We start from the raw sequence: 9,279 nt of genomic DNA, 5'->3' as shown, positions 1-9,279 counted from the left end.
ATTCTTCCAATGGTCATAAGGTTTAGCTTCACAGAACTATGGTGGAAAATCATAACCTGATACCTTCCACTTGATTTCAGCCAAAATAACACCAATTACAACCATCTGCCTGAAAATATATCTTAGTTTCCAAAATAAAAGCAAAATACTGCAGATGTTGGAAATCTGAAACAAAACAGAAAGTGCTGGAAAAACTCAGTAGGTCTAGCAGTATCTGTGGAGAGAGAAACAGAATTAACATTTCGAGTCCATATGACCTTCTTCAGAGCTCGTACGGACTCGAAACGTTAACTCTGCTTCTCTCTCCACAGATGTTGCTAGACCTGCTGAGTCTTCCCAGCATTTTCTGTTTTTGTCTCTAATTTTCCAATTTTCACCTTTAGGCCAACCGTCCTCTGCTACCAATGTTAAGAGGATCCAGGCTGGGATGGTGAAGTCAAAATCAAGACAGAGCTTTTATTTATCAGAGGAATTTATTGACTTTGTTCAGCCTCAACACTTCTCTCTCCCCAGTATCCCAGCTATTCACTTGTTATACTCTTTTGATGTAACAAACACAAATCTCCCCTATTCATATCATATATGCTCAAAGTAATTAGTTAAACAATGCCCTTCACTTGTCTATCTTAACAACATATTTAACATACTATTAACATGTAATACTCTCATTTTTGTCTGTCCTTTAAGTTCTTGTATTTGCTGTTTTAAGGCCATAACCTTTTTTTAAGCTTACTAATCAACAGAAACCTGATTAGCAAGTAAAGTTAAAGATAACCCTAAGATGTTTTACCAATACATTAATGCTAAAAGGTTAGTTAAGGAAAAAGTGGGACCTGTCAGAGATGAAGATGGAAACTTGTGTGTAGATGCAGGGGCTGTGGGAAGGGTTTTGAATTAATATTTTGTCTCCATGCTGACAGAGGAAAGGGAGGATGTAGATATAGTTGCCCAGGAGGAACATTGCGAGGTATTGGACGGGATAGTCATAAAGAGAGAGGAAGTACTCAAAGGGTTGAAATCCTTGAAAGTTGATAAGTTACCAGAGCCAGATGGATTGTTTCTGAGGCTGCTGAAGGAAGTCAGGGAGGAGATAGCAGATGCTCTGAGGATGAGTTTCCCATCTTCACTAGAAAAAGGGAAGGTACCAGAGGACTGGAGAAATGTAAACATACTTCCACTGTTTAAAAAGGGATCAAAGGAAATGCCAAACAATTATAGGCCAGTTAGTATTCCATCAGTGGTGAGCAAATTAATAGAATCAATCCTGAGAGATAGGATTAACTGTCATGTGGAAAGGCGTGGACTAGTCAGGGATGGTCAGCATGGATTTGTTAAAGGAAGATCTTGCCTCACAAATTTGATTGAATTCTTTGAGGATGTGACAAGAAGGGTTGATGAAAGTAGTGCAGTGGATGTTGTGTACATGGATTTTAGCAAGGCATTTGACAAGGTCGCACATGGCAGATTTGTCAGGAAAGTAAAAGTCCATGGGATTCAGGGTAATGTGGCAAACTGGATAAAAGGTTGGCTTTGTAACAGGAAACAAAGGGTAATGGTCGATGGATACCCTTGCAAATGGAAAGTTGTCTCAAGTGGTGTTCCACAGGGCTCGGTGTTGGGACCCTTGCTGTGTGTGTTATATATTAACGATTTGGACGTGAATGTGGGGGGCATGATTGGGAAATTTGCAAATAACATAAAGATTAGCCAAGTAGTGGATAGTGTAGAGGATAGCCATAATCTCCAAAACGATATAGATGGGTTGGTGGAGTGGGCGGTAAAGTGGCAGATGGATTTTAACATAGAGAAGTGTGAGGCCATACATTTAGGGAGGTCAAACAGTTACAGGGATTACAAAATAAATGGGAATATACTAAGAGGGGTAGATGAAGTGAGAGGTCTTGGCATACAAGTGCACAGGTCCCTGAAGGCAGCAGTTCAAGTAGACAAGGTTGTAAATAAGGCATATGGAATACTCTCCTTCATTGGCAGAGGTATAGAATATAAAAGTAAGGATATAATGTTGGAATTGTATAAAACACTGGTGAGGCCACAACTGGAGCATTGTGTGCAGTTCTGGTCACCACATTAAAGGAAGGACGTAATAGCTCTGGAGAGAGTGCAGAGGAGGTTTACAAGAATGTTGCCAGGGTTAGAAAAGTGTAGTTATGAGGAGAGATTGGATAGGTTGGGTTTATTTTCCTTAGAACAAAGAAGGCTGAGAGGTGACTTGATTGAGGTGTATAAAATTATGAAGGGAATAGATAGAGTGGACAGAATAAAATTGTTTCCCTTGATGGAGAATTCTAGAACCAGGAGACATAGATTCAAGATAAGTGGCAGAAGGTGTAGGGGGGACATGAGGAAGAACTTTTTTACGCAGAGGGTAGTGGGTGTCTGGCATTCGCTGCCCAAGTTGGCGGTAGAGGCAGAAACTTTAAACTCTTTTAAAAAGTACCTGGATCTGCACCTAAAGTGCTGTAAGCTGCAGGGCTATGGGCCGGGTGCAGAAAGGTGGGATTAGAAAGGGCACCTGGGTGTCCTCGGGCTGGCATGGACAAGATGGGCCGAATGGCCTCCTTCTGTGCTGTAACTTTTCTATGGTTCTATGGTTCTAACTCTTCATAAGACCATAAGACATAGGAGCAGATATTAGGCCATTCGGCCCATCAAGTCTGCTCCGCCATTCAATCATGGCTGATAAGTTTCTCAACCCCATTCTCCCGCCTTCTCCCTGTAACCTTTGATCCCCTTACCAATCTAGAACCTATCTATCTCGGTCCTAAATACACTATCCTAATGTATCTTCCTCTCTAATTTGTAACATTCCACAACCAGAATACCTCAAAGCCTAAACATTAATTTACCTGTCTCAGAAGCTGTCCTTTTAGTTTTATTCCTTCTGCTTGCTCTCTTTTAGATTGATTATATTATCTCAGGTGCTTTTTAAAAATTTTCCTACTTACTAGTGCCCCCCTTTAATTTTGATTACATGTTTTAAAACATAATGAAGTTACTAAGTAAATACTTACAAAGATTAAACATAGATAAGGATAGAAGATACTAATAAAGATGAAATTCAGTTCAGTCCTTTAAGATGTTGTTGTAGGCCCATAGCTTGCAGTTGAAGTGTTGGTTGTCTGGAGTGATGGGTTGATATTGAAGAGTTGTTCTCAGCAGCTGCGATGGCTTCTGTGATCAAATAGTCAGAGGTTGCCCTTGTAGGTGGACTCAGCAGGTCAGCAGGTTTTTGGGAGAGAGAGGAGGTCTCTTGTTCCTCAGTAGTTAGCACTTGCAGATTGCCTGGACTCTTTCGACAGAACAGCACTTGATTTCGAAATCCCTTTCTCTGTGACTCCCGGTGGCAGAGAGACAGCCATCTCTCACATGCAGTTCACAGTTATTTCAGCTGAGAGCTGTGGGCTGGAACTGTCTTCCAGAGGTCCCCTGGGCTCTCTTCCTAAAATGGCTGTTCACAGCCAGACTTTATACAGTTCAAAGCTCAAAATGGCTGTTATCTCAAACTTCCAAATCATGACTCCATGTTAGGTATTATGTGAGCCCAGGTCTGTGCTTAGTCCCATCCATTATTTTTTAGCTGAAATAATTCACCTTTTACATGTCTCAGCTGTTAACTTAAATGGCTCCTATTCTTCCAGGCTTATTGAGAAAGGAAAGAGCTATTCACTCCACCCGTGAAGCCATTGTCAATGAGTTTCTGTTTATTCTTGTGGAAATGTGCATTAAATTTCAAATGCCTTCACATGTCTGGATAATTCTACTTGGAGCCTTATAGAAGCTTGACAGACATGACTAGTTGTAAAAGGTCGGGTGATCTATGGCAGCCATTTTTAAGGTTCCATGAGTCCATTTAAAAGAAAGATTAGCTTTTCTTTACAAAATCCAAAATATGACAACTACACACTTGTGACACCTTGCATTGGCAGACTCCTTTATTAACTTACACACAGATGCTGCCTTACAGCTTAAATCCTCCATTGTCCACTTTGAATATCAATTTTTTAGCTGCATTCCTTTAAAAATGTATGCCTTTTTATGTTGGCCTTGTTAAAAAGAATTCTGGATTGCCTGCTGCTGCTTAAATGCAGCCTGGAGTTCTTAAAGAGGAGGTGATCAGTTGACAGTGCATAACTCAATGCAGCATCAGAGATATACCCAAAGGCAGTGGGGAAGAAGAAGGTGGTCCTGTTTGTTTCGGATGGGTGACAGTTGCTTTAGCAAATTAGTAGGGCAAAGTTAAACAGTAGCAGTGCAGAAAAACAGCTGTGCAGGTCAATAGCAGCAGCACATTGTCTGCAATGAATAAAAATGTAATGATCTTACCAGAATTACCGAGGTAAAACCTTCTTCGTATCTCTCTACACAGCCCTTCAGCAATTTCACTTCTCCCTCCCCTGGTTTCTAAGCTTCTCCTCCAATCACAGCAGAATATTTTCCTACACCTCCACTCACACATTCAACACCTGTCACTGCCCTCACTACTACTTCCTCCTCTTGCCTATATTTGATGTTTCTTTCTTTTATCCTGCACACTATGCCAAGCTGCCTCACACACTCTAAAACTCTGCAACAGGGCACACCCTAACCCATTCCAATTCTTCTTGCAGGAATAGCTAGCCCACAGAGTGAAACTTTAAGAATGGAAGGTGGTATTGCTACATTGCCACCTCTGACTCCAATGAAGAACATGGTTATCGACATTCGTAACAGAGAGAGGGCACACAGCTTTGGAGATGGTGAGGCTGGAAGTCAGCAAGATATTTGTGCATTTTCCCTTCTATTTCCCATTCCACTTAACTCTTTCACTCATACACACATAGCACGATAACTTAGGGCAGGATTTTTGAGTCGTCAGGCGGGTGCAGTGGGCAGGCCTGGGAGCGGTCGGGAAATGGGCCGCCGCCTGCGATTGGCCCCCACGATTTCATGCTGGCTGGCCAATTAACAGCCAGCGTGAAACACGCACTGAGAGGCTCGGGGCTGCTGGAGTGGGGGCGGGAAGAGGGCGAGCGCTGATATCAGCGCAGGCGTCGGGGAGCGCGCAATGAAAAGCTCCCTGAAGGCAGACAGTTGCCTCAGGGAGCTGAAGAATTGTAAAATCTAAAATAAATATTTGGAAATTCTGAAAAAAAATGTCCCCACATAGGACTCACTCACATGAACATGCACATAATAAAAACTATGTCAAAACGTTTTTATTTTTTCTTTAATGTCGGTAGACTCATACCGCCCGTGGATGAGGTTTCCTCAACAACCCAAAGGCCGCCTGGCCGATTCGCCCACCCACCAACTGTAAGGTTGGACAGGCAGTGAAAAATAGCCCTTAATTAATAAATTAATGGCCTTAATAGGCCTCTTAATTGCTGGCAGGCGCGCTGCCGACTCTCACGTACACCCGTGACCAAAATATCGCGCGAGTGTGCGATGACTTTGGGATGCTCACTTGACGTCATCACATGCTATTTTATGCCTGATCGGGTGGGGTGTGTGCCTGCCCACAGGACGTAAAATTCTGCCCTTGGTTCTACATTGCCGCTTTGCACATTTGCTATTGCTTATACTGGCCATACACGCTAATCCTTGTCCCTCAGCACTTTCCTAGGACCTTCAGCTCATTGAGACACTGCACACGGAGAGAAAGGGAAATACCTCCTGATGATACAACATCACTGGCTCTTATCCTTTCAAGCACTAGCACAGATATTGGCACCTTATGTTGCATACCTGGGCAGTTAGTTAGTAAATTAAAGCAGCCTTCACAGTGTGATTCACTGTGCATATGTGAGCAAAGTGAATGCAAATGGAAAGCACAGCTGAAAAAAAGAGGCCTGTTCTTTCCTGCTATTGATTTGTTGCTGTTTTTAAAATAGGTACACCCACATGGACTTCTCTTTAGTCCTTGAGAACAATTCCAGATAACAGTAAGCTATTAAGTCCTAGACATGCATGTACACATATGGAAATGAGACCAAAAGAAGAAATATTTGCTTTAAAGTGAACAGCCATATTAGTCAACGATTGGAACGATGGCAAAATGGGATCTGGCTTTGTAGAATTAAACAAAAAAGGGTTTGATATTGTCAGGCCAGTGTTGGCATGAAGATATTAAATTTTTTAAAAACTGTATCCCTTTTAAAATGGACTCTGATAGAACTGTAAGAGGCTGCCAAGTGGTCACCTGACTTTTGCGACTTCAACACCCCAGCAAGCTTTCTGGAAAGTTCTAAATTTGATTATAATGGGCAGGGGTCTCCCTTGAATAGACGTGCCTAAACACTACTCTTCCATTGAATTTCATACTTCCTATTGTCAAGGGCTTGCTGCAAAACACAGGGACAATAAACTCTCAGACTCTCTGACTCCACGTCTGCCATGTAACAAAGGAGAGCTGTTGAGTACCACAATGAAGTGCTAAAGACCACTACCTACCTTCTATTGTATAGCAATGGCTTTTTGACCATGTGACTGAAACTCCTGCTTCAACTATGAAAGACCATAATTTACCTCTGTCGTGTACCAATGGCCATTCATCATGTGATCTGTCCTCTGATTTTGAAATCCAAAAGCTGCGGGAGTGCTCAGGCAAGTCTGCAGAACATCAGCAACAACATTGCAGCTGCAAAGAAATGCTGTGCTATCTTGCCTTTTCAAGACCAGTGAGGCTTAGGGCGGAATTGGCCCAGTTTCACATTAAGTGCGGTAATGGGTAGGAAAAAGAGCATTTCCCCTGCCAGCCGCAGTGATGGCTTTTCACGCCATATTGTCCCAATCCCACCTCATTAATCATGTATTTCCAGGAAACACACGGTTTTGACACCATTTGCCTGCCAAAGCATCAACTTGCTGCTTCCTCGCACCGAGTGCCATATTTAAAGTGCAGCCGCGCACACATCTCTCAGTGCTTCCAGCCCAGGACTGCTGCACAGAAGACATGGTCCCAAAAGGCAGGAAAACTGCAGCCTCCCGATTCAATGACATATTCCTGGAATGCCTTTTGGACGCCGTGGAGGCAGACCATGATGTCCTTTACCCCAGCTCTGACCAAAGGAGATCCAGCAATCTTACCACTCCAGCTTGAGAGGCGATGGCAGTGGTGGTCATTGCAAATGCTGCACAGAAGAGGACGGCTATCCAGCGCAGATAGACAATGAATGACCTCATCCGTGCCGCCAGGGTAAGGCACCCTTCTCGGCTCTCAAAATTCACACACTCAAGCCCATCACACATTCACTGGCATCTCACTCACTGCCAGCTCAAGGGACATCACCACCCATTCTCACACACCCACCCTCACATGTCCATCTGGCTTCATCTCCTCTGGAGACTGCATCCTCAGCCCTCACCATCTTGAGGCCACTTTCACAGATCAGCTTGTGCCCCCACACACACCCTGGGATACGGTCTTCCCCAGTACAGCCCTCGCCCTGCAGCCTCTTCCCTTGCCTGAGGCCACTTCTCTCCCTTCGCCAAGCAAGCCCTTGCCCTGCAGCCATTGAAAAGCCACCCCTGCCTTACAACTGGTCTGGTAGATAGAGTCCAGCCCGTGCGCCCCCCTAAAAGTGATGTGGTGCTGTCTGCAAAGCCTGGTGCTGATGATAATGAGTGTTGCCCGAAGCAAGGTAGTCAAACCAACCTCAAAATCCTGAGCCAAGTGCAGCTCTCCAGGTGCTCGTTGCTTATGTACAATTGTGAAACACATCAGTGTGATGTGCTCGGATGATCCAGCGTGGAGGGAATGATTCTGGCAAGATGTATTACAATGACATTCCTGACATCTGATGGCCAGAAATGTGGGCTGCCATTGACGGGCAGAGCGGACGATCGTAAACTGGTTTCACAACGTCGTGAAACCGACTTTTGGCCTTCTCGCCATATTGTCTGCTCACACCGCCAAACACGCCCGCCACCAATGGCACAGAAAAGTCCGCTTTTAAAATCTTTTCAAAGCCTCCTCCAAACTGTCTCAAATACCACCGAGTTCGCCTGTAAGAATTTGGACCTCCGGTTAGTTACAACAGCCATCAGGGCCTATCTACACAACCTGCTGAACAGTCTTTACTTTGAAGAAATCCTGCAGTTAATCCGGGTTTGACCCCAGCCATCTGAAATCACCTGAACTTCAATCCCACAGTAGGTAAAGCTCCCTCCATCACTGGACTCTTAAAGACATGTGAATTGTTATCTATTCAGTTTGATTTCAATATTTGTAGAAGTGTTCTACTGTCTTTAATTGTATCTTGCTTGGGCATGTGTTCTGCTATTGACATAGCGATAGATCTTTCCAGGTTCAGTGTGTTTGTGAATAAATAATACCCCTATTTAAACCCATAAAAGGTTGCTGCTGATGACTTTTAAATTGAACGCTCACTAACGGGGTTTGGGAACACGCATCAACCTTATCAAAATTAAACTACACTGATTACAGAGAGAAGGGAAAGGGAACTGGGAGTTTCAGTCTGTCTCTCTTCCCCTGTCCGTAACAGTATCTAAATCACATGGTTTTTGAAAGCGAGATTCCCAGAGATCAGAGAGGCTTTGATAAAACTGGAAAGAGTTCAAAATGTTAATGGTGTATTAATTGTGTGTTTAATTGCATGCAGGTAGTGGGCATTAACTGGAATTCACTTGTCCTCCTATATATATATATAGGATTAGATTGAATCTCTGTTCATTGGTTTGTAAATGTAGGCTTGTACAGTCTTCATAAATAACAGCTTATATTTGTGCAATGACTTGGATTTATTTCTATCCTTCACGCCTGGTTATCTGCAGTGTGTCACAAAAGGTTAAAGGAAAGAATAATTGTGAAGCTGACAAAAGTGTTAAGAGTGGGACTTCTAAGTTTCAAAAGTTTAGCTAGTTGCTGGCAGTTGTTTAAGCGTGTATTCCTTGTATTTAAGATTTGAAATTCTAAGAACAAAATATGTGCGTTAGTTATATCTGAAGTGACCCAACATGAAATGGGTGGATTGGGGATGAGGAGAGGGCAGAAAAGGAAAAATATGAGAGCCATGAAAGGAGATTCAACAATGGAAAAACAAGCTTTCCAGAGTGAGCAAGATGGCCAATTGTCCTAAGAATATCCCAAAGAATAAACCTGCATGAGCTGAAGAAATGTGGTTATTACACCGACAGGTTTATCTACAATCTGCTAAACGGGATTTTAATCTGATTTGATAGATTGCTTTTCAAAACTGTTAACGTGCCAGCCAATAAACCAACCTAAAATTTCTGTGCCGACTCTGTGTCAATCTTGGA

This window comes from Cetorhinus maximus, chromosome 1 (genome assembly GCF_964194155.1).
Source record: "Cetorhinus maximus chromosome 1, sCetMax3.hap1.1, whole genome shotgun sequence".
NCBI lineage: Eukaryota > Metazoa > Chordata > Chondrichthyes > Lamniformes > Cetorhinidae > Cetorhinus > Cetorhinus maximus.
This window is presented reverse-complemented; position numbering follows the sequence as displayed.